Source organism: Cygnus olor, chromosome 7, assembly GCF_009769625.2.
Source record: "Cygnus olor isolate bCygOlo1 chromosome 7, bCygOlo1.pri.v2, whole genome shotgun sequence".
Classification (NCBI taxonomy): domain Eukaryota; kingdom Metazoa; phylum Chordata; class Aves; order Anseriformes; family Anatidae; genus Cygnus; species Cygnus olor.
The window spans coordinates 8,717,189-8,729,982 of record NC_049175.1 but is presented as its reverse complement, the minus strand read 5'-3'; the positions used below and the strand labels follow the sequence as shown (position 1 = coordinate 8,729,982).

At 40.9% G+C, this 12,794-nt stretch overlaps 1 long non-coding RNA gene across 3 annotated transcripts in view; it reads left to right on the top strand.

The window, feature by feature from the left end:
• LOC121073215 overlaps positions 1-12,794 on the top strand; it is a 342,593-nt gene that overhangs the window by 23,265 nt on the left and 306,534 nt on the right. For 2 of the 3 annotated variants that reach the window (XR_005821565.1, XR_005821567.1), the window contains exon 2: positions 5,469-5,503. The exons of the other annotated variant lie outside the window; for it this stretch is intronic. This is a non-coding gene — a long non-coding RNA (uncharacterized LOC121073215). The remainder of the gene's footprint in view (positions 1-5,468; positions 5,504-12,794) is intronic. 3 annotated transcript variants of the gene reach the window in all.

The following is a 12,794-nucleotide window of genomic DNA, read 5'->3' as shown; positions in this document are numbered from 1 at the left end:
TATATTTTCTTCAGTAAAAAATCAGTTTAATTGAATGTGCATAAAACTTGCCTTTAAGCCTTAAGATGATCATTTTAGTGTAGTAGTTATCAAATGTCTGTAAAAGTCTGCTCTGCGCCATCTGAAGCTAGAAGGTATTTTAATTGTGTTCTTGATGCTTCTCAGCCATGGCTCACAACTTTCTCCATGAATCTCTGCAGTGGTTAATGCTGTGGTTTTGTAGTACTACCACATTGTCCCTCAAAAGAGGTCTGAGTCCATGAAGGAATTAGATGAACTAATTTGTATGTTCTACTCTGTCAATTATCTCTTCATCCTTACTAGTAAGCTCTGTTTTTTCTAATAGGAGATATTTTTCCTTTGCTGATAAAACTGAAATTGCATTACTCTTGGTATCAGGAACTATAGTGATGAGAACAGGAAAGACAGGCATATTTGTATTACAGGAATAGAAGGAAATATTATTTGTAGGTGAAATAATTAGCTGACTTAGCAATGGAGACTTCATAATCTAAATAAATTTTACAAGGGATAAGGATAATAGTTATTGCTTCATCTTCTGGGGTAATATTGTCTGAGTGCAGTTCTGTGGTTTACAGTTTAGTCTGCCTACCACAGAACTGTGTTTTTTTCTAATTAGCACAGTGCTGTTGATTTTTTAAAAAATCATATATTTTTACTCATCATGTGAGCTGTACACACTTCCCTTGCAAAACCTGAAGGTCTGCCTTGCCCACTGATCCTCCTACAGCAATATTCTGAGATGTGCAGATCACAGACCTGCGCATGAGCCTATTTCACTGTCACTTATGCTACACTGGAAAGGTGTCAGCCTCCACCATTAATGCAAAAAGCTTCTTTGCCTCACCATAGTTACTTTGCCTTTTTTCTCCTGAAACAAAGTTTGCGCTAAATTTCTGTGAACTTCCTTTTGGACAGAACAGCTCTCTGCTCTGTTCCTTGAATAAGGATAGGAAATTGTGTGGGTTTTCTCAGATTAAAAAGCAAAATGTGACTTTTATATTTCAGTGATTGGGCTTGGCAGAATCATTGCATTTGGAGGCATACTTTTCAACAAATAATTGAGGTTTGCATACACACAGTGGAAATTGAATAATTGCCCATGTCGTGTTCTGAAAGAGGATGGTATCTCACAGAAGAACAGTGCGGATTTGACCATGTGATTAATTCAGGCAGAAATGGTGAACTTGAAGGACAACCAGACCTTTCTTCCTGATGAACTTGGCTCTCCCTCACTGTTTCAGAGGATTGGGATAACCTTTGCTCGTTTGGTTTTACAATAACACTAATTTATACTACGTAACAGGAAACGGGTCAAATGGATACAGCAAACCTTGGTTACAGCTGATTCGTCACCTTTCATCTTCTACAACAATAGATGTATAAACTGTGATCATATCTCATTATTCTTTCCTGTTTAGTTTTGTTCCTGTGACATTTAGGTTAATTACTCTTAATCTGCCAGTATCTGTGTGAAATGCTTTGATTTACACTTCTTTGCTTTGTTGCTCTGCTAAATGGAAAAGCCAGGTGAAAGGGAAATAGATTTCTCAATAAAAATGCACCAATTCCGAGGGAATTTGAGCCCCCAGCCTCCAAAGGCAAAGTCAGCCAGGTTGACCCTGCGGATTCAGCCATCTTTAAGGAAGGCACCTGTGATTTGGTGTTGTTGGAATTAATCACTCGAAGTTGTCCTTGTGCCTCACAGAAGCCAACTGACACTGGAGACCTGGACAGCAGATCTTGGAACAGACACACAATCCCAGTTCACAAAAGGCTGTCTCCCATCATGAAAACTTGTCAGAAAAATTAGGCTTTGTCCCAGGCACTCCTTTTAATCAGCTTAACCAGTGGTATGTGATTATGTTGAACTTCATTTATTTTAAACCCAAATTAACCTCTGTTACAGAGCCTCTGCTTAGTTTCTGTAAATAAACAATGAAATATGACTTTTGTAGCTGAGGTTACATTAAAAAGTACATATACAAAAAAAAAAAGACAAGTAAATGGGACACCTGTTATGATTATCTTGCAGTTATGTTCCTCACTAATTAAAGAAAAAATAGTGCAAAATATTGCTGTTAGCTTTGGTTGAAACAACCGACACATTGCATTGCCACATATTTTATATATAATAGAGGGATCTTTGCATGCGCTTCGCTCTCCTTCCCCTATCATTTCTCTTCCTCCCCTAAAAGAGAAAGCGCTGGAGACACACAGCAGCAGGACACCTTTACTCCCTTTCTACAGTGACTGGCAGACACTGCAGGGGCAGTGAAAGCCAGGATCTTGCAGAGTTGGGAATATTTCTTCAGTGCTGCTCCTTCCCAGTGCTTGTATGCTATTTGCTCCAAGTCTCTACCTGCCCTTCAGCCATCTCACCTTGGCTCCTAGAGTGACCTTCTATCTTCCTCAATTTGTCTCCCTAGTGCTTTCCCTTGAGTGTTCCCTCTTCCCATCACTTTTCCGTTAGCTAATAAGCATCCTTCTAACCTACTTGCTATTCACAGCCCTCTGTTGACCTGTATTTTCCATCCCTTGATGGATGGTTTTGTCTGGTTAAGTTAGCTTGCTGGGTATCCTTCTGGCTTAAGATGTATGCGGGGGCTGACAATAAGGCAGTGAAAGGAAGTGCTGCAGTTTGCAGGGCCATCCTCAGCCTAGCCCTGACCTCCTTGGGTGCAGATTTGGGCGTTGCCTTGATGAGAAACTGCACAGAAATGTGCGCTTTTGCTCTTCTACCACCTCTCTCTCTGAAACTGCGTGGTTGTTTCTTGCTACAATAATGTTATTCCTAGCGCTGACTTCAGCTTTGAAATGGCGGCTTCAGCTGTGACCAGTTCTTGTGAGCCCGCTGCATTCTGCGAGCTGTTTCTGCTCCCCTCTGTGTGCAGTTCAGTGTGTAAGCCACCCGGAACCATTCGTCCCTTTGTTGTTCGTGGATGTCAAAGGAGGGGCACCTAGTGTAGAAATGGGCATGTACAAATCCCCTCCTGTTGCTGTTTGGAGTAAATGGAGGCAGGCCTTGGCAGTACATGTAATAGTCTTCCCTTCGACCTTGTGAAGTAAGCAGGAAAAAATGCATCTGAAAGTTAGTGGACTAGGAGAGGAAATTAATAGAAATGGATTGACGGAAATGTCGCTGAGCGAGGGTGGAAGACTGTGCTGTTACAGTGGCTGTTGTCAGGATGAGCCCCCCGAGGCAGGGCGAGTGCTGCGCTGCCTGTTGTAGCGGGGCGATGCTGTTAGAGCAGCGAGCTGGCAGCAATGCTGGCTTGTAGTTTGAAGCCCAGAAGCATCAGGAAAGACAATTTGCCTTTCTGACTTGTTTGCTTCAGAGGCAGTAAGCAAGCAGGTAGGTAAATTGATCCTTAAGTGTTATTAAGACTCGACGAATCCAACTATTCCTATTTAATCAGTTATAATGGGGCTTCCTTAATATGCCTGTATAGCAGCTGGTTTCCAGCTTCGCCTGCGGGGTTTGTGGTGAAACACGAACTAGTTTGCAGCACAGCAGGCACTCCTGAACTGTTCCTTGAAGTTGCATCTTGAGAGTGCAGAGCTTCATCAGCTCCAATTCTAAAGAACGATCACAGCGATGTTGCAGGCAGGGTCATTACCAGCGAATAGCAGCTTGGAAAGCAAAAAGCCCCAAAACTTTGGTTTTGTTTCATTATGAAATATGTAAGGAATAAAATGGTTACCTGTTTCAAACCGTCTGTTTTCTATGATCGTATTGGTGGGTAGGAGAAATCCCAAGCCTGCTGCTCGCCTCTGGGATCTACCAGCATCTGAATTTCTTTACTCTAGCCTCTCTTCAAGCTCTAGCAGTGGAAAAACTGAAAAAGCTGTGGGGAATGTTAAAATGGGCTGGCCACTATTGTTTCCACCTTTGAGGGAGGATTTGTGTGTACTGCTGCAGTGACACGAGGTACAAATGCACTTGGGTTGTGCTGTGCATTATACCCCCTTCGCACTGAAGTGAACATGCGCGCAGGGCAGCAGAGAGCCCACGCCGCGTGCACGGGGCTTTGTGGTTACCCTTTCCTGTTCAATTCATAAAATTGAACTTTTTTTTAATAGTATTGATAGAATGCATGTTTTTGTTGAGCTTTTCTTTAGACGTAAGAAATGGCATTTTGGTCATCTAATGGCACGTCAGGGATAGCACACGATGCAATGCCTGAGTTTTGCTGTCATGTGTGTGACTGAAGGGCGGGAGACATTAAGCTGCCTGAGAAGCGAGGGGTGTATAACCACGCTTCCTATGCATTATTATTTTTTGCTGTACCTGAAAGAAAACTGTATGAAGTGTAAGATTACTTCATTAGATTCATTGGTTTGTGATAACAGAAATAGCTTTGTCCTTTAGCATGGCAGAGGCAATAGGCATGGCAGAGCCTCTGTCTTCGGTGATGCAGTGTGTAGACATGGAGACTTGTAGGGTTTAGAGATAAGGTCACAGATACACCTGAGTGCAATGGACTGCGTGGAAGAGAAGAGATACAGTGGCCTTGGTTAGTTAGTGATTTTTTTGGATTCTTTTTTATCTTGTTTCATGTCACTGTCAACTCTGTCAATTGCTGTAAAAATATTAAATGGAGAGCTATACACCAGTGAGGCAGTGTCTGTGCTTCTGATGCTAAAAACTGTTAGTATTTATAAATTCTGGCTGTTGTAACATTCCTTACATCATAAAATAAGCAGAAACTGGGGGGGGGGGGGGGGGGGGGGGGGTTAGCGGTAGTGGTGTCATTCTGTATTAGAATATTTCCAGTAAAATATCTTAAGTGCTTGAAAAACATTTTTTTAATTACTTTGCTCATTGGGGACTGAGATGTCACGATGTCAAGAAAATTAAATAGTTCTTTCCATGCCTGAATTTAGGCCTGTTTGGTACTGAATGAAAATAAACACGATTGTCTCAATCTAATTCTCCTTTGTAAACATTAAAGGACCACTTTTTAATTGCTTATAAACTTTAGGGGAAATATATGAAGCATATTTAGAGTATAAAGATGCACTGTAAGGATGCTTGAGCTTCCGTATCTCTTCTTTGTACTACTAAAATCACCTGGAGTGCTGAGAAACTGTAAGAGTGGAACCAGAGTCAAAGGGAAGTAAGACTGTGCTCAGAAAATTAACATGCTTATTATTCTTTAATGGTGGATAAAAGAGCCAAGAATGAAAATCTCTCTATATATTCTTTCCCTCTAGGCAAGTGCTAAATTTATATAGAGAAGGTTATAAGTAGAAACTGGGAAAAATGAATTACGAAAGAATGATTTTCCTCTACATGTGTTTTAAAAAAGCATTTTCTGTCTAATCTGTAAAAATTCTATGGATACAAACTTTTTTATGATACTTCAAAATATTTTGACAACATTTTTAGTTGTCTCACAGTTTACAAACACTTTAAAGCTATCCTTGACTTTTTTATTTTTCAGTCATCGATGTGAAGGCTGATATTTTCTTCTGGAAGGTAAGAGAGCAACTTCCTTCAAAGGCACAGCATATTTGCCATAAGGCAGACAGAGAAAATATCTGCGAGCTACCTCACTTTTTAATAATCATTCAGAAAGACAGGACTGATATTTCCAGGCCAAGAATAAGTATTTGGAGAAACTTCAATGGAGTAAAACTATAAAAGCTTGATTGGGGTTAACATATGAGCAATTCATTGGCAGAATTTTCCATCTCATCCTCTGGGCAGAGGCCTTAATTTTATTTTATTTTTTTCTTATTTTTTTGTACCTAGATCATTTCTATGTGTGCAGGTGATCTGAATCTTTAGTCTCATCATGAAAGGAAGTCAAGCCATTTATCACCTGACAGGGATTCCTAAAACCATAGTAACTAAGCTAGATAAACTGTCTCTTGCAGTGCAGACGATTCCCAGAAATGGGAGGATGACATCTGAAATAATCAGTACACTGCACAGTGTGATTGAATAGATCAGATGTGGTTCAGAGAGGCATGAGCTTTAATTTAACGATGCTTCTGTGGTATGACAGGCAACTTAGCAAGTCTATTAATTTGACTTTGTTCTTAACTCACCAGAAAAGAAGGACTAGTGAACCTGTGATACCTGCACCCTGGGGAGATAGCGTGGGTTGTACTGGGCTCCTTTTGTAGAATGGCATCTGTGGCTGCCCTGGGCTTTGTGATCAGCCACAGGCACGTATTTTGTATGGCCTATCCCTAAGGGCTGCTTGATCTAGTTGGTTAGATAATTGCAAACCAGCTTTCCTCTGGGGACTATTCTATCTATTCCCTTCATGATACTAGTGTAGCTTAAGGTAATTGCCTCTATCCTTGCCAGCTAAGGCCATCCTTTGCTAGTTGTTTTGCAGCAGACAGGTATTTAAAACCAACAATAACAACAAAAAGCATCAAAAACCCTCCAAAGCAATGGCCTGGCTTTGCTCTGTGAGCTGATGGTTGAATCTACTAACTGCAAAAAGAAGCATGACAGGTCAAAGTCAAAGGCAGAGCCTTCTGGATTAGATCATGGATGGGGGAACTCTGTGGTGTGACAGGGGAGCATGTGATGACTGCAGTGCGATTCTGATGTCTTTCAGATGGCCTGACGTTATCCTACCTGACATTATACCATTAGGTGCATGATGTGAAATGGCATCATGTTGCATGCAATAAAACTACGTTGAATTAAAAGCTAGAACAGGAACGACAAAGTGAAACAGGCTAACAATAGCTTTCTTGTAAGCCAACAAATGAAAAAAACAGTTTTCTAAAATAACGATGGGTTCTTCCATTCAGCTGAAGTAAATATAATTTCATGCAGGCTAAGCTTTTTACCATAACACATACCTCCACACCCACACACAGTTTATTTCTGGTTCTGCCTATGAATTCTTAATGTTTAAGGTTTAATAGGAAGTGCGTGGGCTGAGACAATTAGTGCTACAGCTACTCTTGTTTTAGCCTCAGTGTAACTTATAAAGGGGGAAAAATGTCATAACCTTCACAGCTGTCTCCTGTATCAGTCCTCTGCATCTGATGGAAAAGCGCGCAGGTTCAGCTGGTGTGCCAGTCCTCCGGTTTCTCAGCGAAACACGCGGGAGTTTGATATCAACTCTTTGAAGGAAAACAAACCCACCACGTCAGGGAGGGAGGAAGCATGGCCAGCGGTTTTGGAGTACAGGTGAATGTCCCAAGGATTTTTCCATTATTTATCTGACAAGTTCCAGCTATTTGCAGCTTTCAGGATGAACTGCTTTGGAATTGATCTTTTATCTGTTAATGGCACAGGCAAAGTACATTTTTTTTACAGTGTGTGTTTTAGTGAGCTCTTTTTGAGGGTATCATTTGCAGGTTTCATGTAATTAAAGTTTAGTCTAGCCTAAGGGTTTTTTTAAATAGTACTTTTCCCATTCAGACTATCTCAGGGTACTTAGATAGTGGAGTGATTATACAGGCAATTAACTCGGTCATTATGTGCTCAGCAATAGTTCACACATACTCAGTACGTTACAACCTGAATTTATAGAGGGATCTAATGTTAGTCTAGACACCAGGGTCATTCGCTCCTCTTTTAGAAGTCTTGTGGGACCTTTAAACTTCCACTTAGAGGCCAGCAAAGACTCAGGCTCTGTGACCGCCATAACCAGAGAGCAGCAGCAGGACTTTCCGAGGCGCTGCTTCCTGCCGTGCCAGCAGCTGGTTATAAACTCCTCACGATCCCCTCTGAAATGCATGACCTCCTTCCCCAAAAGGAGGGAAGGTGATCAGTTAGCAGGGCTGAGAAAGGCGTGTTTTAGGTTGGGATTGCCTTGGAACCACACAGGTTGGATCTCCCGGACAGCAAACAGCTCCAGCTCTCTTTAGCATCCTCTGCTGTTCTTTGATGGGGAGCGTTCATCTCAGACGCTGTGATCTTAGGCCCTGTGTTTTGACCCATACATTATGTCCAGCAGTTGCATGAGGTAGATAGCGAAACATTCTGTGAGAAGCCTGCAATAAAAGGAAATCTTGCAGAGAGTCTTGAATTCTCATGAAGAAATGCAGGGAGCTTACTTGTGCCTTTGGCTTCCTGTTTTCAAAATGCCGTAACTGTGAAAGGTGCTTTCAGCCTTGAAGAGAGTAAGGCAGCACGCCATATCATGTTTGCCTTTAGAGTGGGGTGTTGGTGCCCTGATTCACAGAACTGAGCCTCGTACTGCGGAACCAGGACTGCACTCTGAGCTCTTCAGCTTATGGTGCTTTGCCTGGTCCAACGCAGATCCCAATGAAATCGGTATGCCAGTGGGAGCCGGCAGTAGCACCAGCAGTGCCATCAATAGGAGAGGACTAGGCATACTCAAAATTAACAAGACACTGCCACACATGAGAAATGTCCTTGCCTGTCTTCTCCAGGAGAGAGAATGGAAGACAAGGAAAAGGACAAAACAGTGTTTTTCTTGAGACGAAGGCGTAGCGAGGAATGCAGCTTCCTGCTCACTGGTAAGGAAGGGGTAGCGAAATTCATTGTTAAAGATGTTTCAAGATCAAACTTCTCCAGACTAGGAGAAAAAGAAAAAAAAAAATAAGTGGACATCTGCTAAAGAAAGAGTAAGATCCAGTTTCTTATGTAACTTAGAATATCTTACTTACTGATATAAATTACCAGGACAGAAGACTAATGAGGCATGAACATAAAGTTGGATTTTATCAACTGAAAAAAAGGTTTATGACATAGTAAATACTATCAAAAAAAAGGTTTGAGAGTGAGAAACAAATGTAATTAGTGGTAGCAGATCCCCTGAACTTTAGAAGGAAGGTCATAAGATCTTGAAAGGATGATCACATCCAGAAATCTAGTGGAGTTCTCTCAGGGAACAGGACAAAGCATGGAATGGGCTAGGAGTGAGTGGGAATTTACCTGGAGCTCCATGAAGCTTCTGTCACAGGGGCACATGTAACTTCATGGCTGCCAGGTGCCTGGCCCAGCCACTGAGCTGTCTGAACAGGCTTTTTTTTTTTTTTTTATGAATTTACAGCTGGTGTAAGCATCAGCTGGGCCCAGCTACGGTTTTCTAGTGTGTGTGTATAAGCAGTTTGAAGACTTGATAGTGGTTCTGGCTGTGGAAAGCTGGAGGCAGGCTGCTTTGCAGCAGCAGGAGCCACAGGGCAATGTGTGTCTGCTGTTACTTGTGGCTTGTCCAGAAAAAAATAAAAATCCTTACAGTTCACTTGCAATTTTGTTGCATTCATTCATCCTTTTTGCTTTGTGGCACCGCCTCTGCTTTGTGGCTCCTCTTGGATGCAGGTAGGGAATTTGGACTTCTGTTTTTGCATTCCTGTGCGAATGCTGAAAGACGGCTCCAGCCTTTCAAAACACAGCTCAATGAAATGGGTATCTTGGCAAAGGGCAGGCTCCTCAAAACCCAGCCTAACTTGGGCCAGTGAGCTGGAAGGCGGCTGCTTGGACAGCCCCCGCGGTCTGGCTGTAAATGGGAAACCCGGGGGAAGAGTCGATGAACAGTGGTCAGTTTGGGGCAGCTGGCATGTGAGAAATGCTTCTCCAACCTGGGATTTTTTGGCAGCAACAGCAGGCAGCAAGACTCCTTTAAACACACAGATCCGGTATTGTCTGAGAAACAGCAGGGTGGCAGCACTCGGCAAGCTTGTCTTTGTCGCACCAGGTGCACAAGCACACCTGTGCTGCATGGAGTATTATTAAACATCAATAAGCCCTCAAAAGGAAACAAACAAAACAAAAAAAACCCTCTGGCTTGCACTTCAGTCTCACACCTGAAAGGGGATTTGTTTTGAAATACTCTCTGAAGTCAGGTTACAGCTGTAAGTACCCAGCTAGCACCAGATGACTTGGCTTTCCGGAATTTATTTATTTTTTTTTTTGTATTGTTTCAGGTATTCCTTTATGTTAAAATATTCTGCCAGGGATTTCTCTTGCATTATGATTTTTAAAGTGATGTTATCACTGTGCTTGCTTTTAATAATAATTTGGCAGCTGACAGCACATATCTATTTTTTTTACATATTTTCTTCTGTGTGCACTGTGGTTTGTTTATTTTGTTGCTATTTATAGTAGGGTCTCCCACAAGGCTGTGGGTGCTGGTAATGTTTTTTTTTTTTTTTTTAAGAGCACAAATATCCTTGCAGCAATTTCATAAATGGAAAGTGATACAGAATAAACAGATGCAAGGGGAGAACTAATGCATGTTATAAATTGGCTCTTCATACCGTCATCGCTCAGATGAATCTGTCAGTCCAGGAAGCTGAGATGAACTATTATGGATCTGTCTTAAGGAATATATATGCTCCTATCTCCCAAACATGATCATTTTCCCCTGTCAAAGGAAAATGGCACTAGACCTACATTTCTTAGCAAGTCTAAGGGGTTTTAATATGGAAAACATGGAAATTGCTGTAATTTACATGCAACCACCATTCTTTTGAGTGCTTTCCATAAAGGACTCCATAATCTTAATAGTTTAAAAGAAAGTAAAGGAGGAAATCAGATGTTTGATGTGATAGGCTGAAACTAGAGTCAGGGAGACTTTTTTAGAAAAAATATTGTAGATATTGTGTATGAAGTTCAGTGGTAATCCATTGCAGAGAGGAGCACTGACACATTGCTGTGCTTCTGGGACGATGGCTTAGTGCGTGGGCTGTCTTAAAATGCTGGTAGTGGTTAAATTCAAGGCCAAACACTCACCTGGCCCCATCTGACGGAAGTCAGCTGTCTTCAGTTGTGTTGATCGCATGCTGGGAGGTTTAACAAAGAGAATCCCTCCCTCACTTTGTCTCTGCTCTCAAAATGTCTGCAATGTACCCCTCCCCAAAGCCTGTCCACCTCTGAGCACTGGGGCTGTTTGCTGGACTCCAGCAGGCAGAGAGCTAGGAGCAGCTCTCAGTACTTCCTGATGTTCTCCTATGGCCCTATAAACTATGGGGTCCCTATAAACTATTTTTAAAAATACGTAATTTACATATTTTAACGTATACATATTTACATATTTTATATAATTGCACAGAAAATAAAAAATAAGAAATATTTTTGATAAAGTAGGATATAAATATATACAAAATGTATTTTACATATAAAATGTTTTGTGTAAAATATAATTATAAAATTATATTTTTTACATTTGCATTTATATAAAAAGATAAATACTTAAACTATTTTTTTTAAAGTGCAGGGACATTCTTTTATACCTAGAACGTGTTTTTTTGTACCCCCTTCTCAGAGCACAACTCGTTCCCAAGGTAGCTCTGAGATTCCTAATCTGTGAGGCCTGTATGTGGAGGAGCAGGCAGTGCTTTTACAATACAAATTGAGAGCTCTGCTCTGTGCTGCAGACACCGAAGAAGGGTCTTTCATGTCTCTAACAGTCATCAGCTTGAACCCCAGGAAAATTGTAATTGGATCTAAAATAACTCTGAAATGTTGGTGCCAAAGGGCCATTTCAAAATGATTTTGTTCTTGTGCTTAGCTGTGTTAACCTAACTACTGTCCCATATATTATAATCAGATGCTAATGGCAACTAACTGGTAAAAATGGGCTAATCTAGGTCTTAGGTTAGGTCTTTGCTGTCATAAAGCTTTAGGCTTACAACTCTTCTTTGTTAAAGATAGCTCAAGGACACAGCATGGAGTCTTTCATCTGGAATAAATGGAAGTTTGTCCAAATGAATACACAAGTGCGATACTTAACAGCTTCCTCAGTTCTTTAGCACTTTTCTTTTCCATCCTGTCAGTGTTCAGATAAAGAGATAATGACATTTTAGCTGCAGGTTGTGTCTCCAGTTAGCTGTATGCATTAGGCAGGTTTGGTTTTAAAGTTATCAACTATATATAACTTCTATATAGATATCTTTTTTTTAATATATATTAATGTATTTTAATTATCAACTGTATAGTTGTAAATTTGCCCAAGCTATTAGATAAGCATGAAACCTTGCAATGATGCCTGCGAATAATTTCAGTATTTAAGTAGCCCTATGCTCATGCTGGGGTAAAGCTTGGGCAACACATTGTCTGCTCCCGAGGCAATAAGATGGCCTTTTTTATTCCAAACGTAGGAACTAGCATGAAGGAAACCACAGCAGTTGCACATTAGATCATTTTTTTCTGTTCTCTCATTGCTGACTAAATGAAATATAATAGCAGGGGGAACACCTTTTGGATAAGATGCATATAGTTTTCACCACTAATAAAGCTGGAAAACTCCTGATGAAAGCTTGGTAAGAGTTGTCATTGGATGTATATCTATGGTGGGATTTGCATACTGCCAAATGCAGTTAATACAGCAATTGACGCCAAGAGGTTCCTGGCAGAGCAGTGCCTAAATGGAGGTAAACAATCAAAAAACAAAAAGAGGAAAAAAAAAGCAAAGCCCACATTTATTTTGCTTTTATCTGACTTTTATCCAGTACATTCCAATAACAAATCCTTCTCCCACATGCAAAACACAATTTTAACTTCAAAAGAGCCAGCATTGCTCTGGCCACATGTCAGCCATCAATCCAGCAGGCACTTTGCTATATTGCTTGCATCCACATTTTACTGGGCAGAACAATTACAGCGTGATATCTGCAGCTTTCCTAGAGCTGGGAATGCAATTAAAACCTGTTAATTAAAAGAGAAAGTTAATATAATTGCTAATTTAAAACTTATTAGTATGTTCTATTATGTTGGTTTTGTGCTCAATATATGCTCTAGATAATGACAGCCAGGGGAGAGGACCCAGTGTTTTCCTGATTAAAAACTGTTGAAGCTCCAGTGATGTTGATAGCAATGTGCCCAC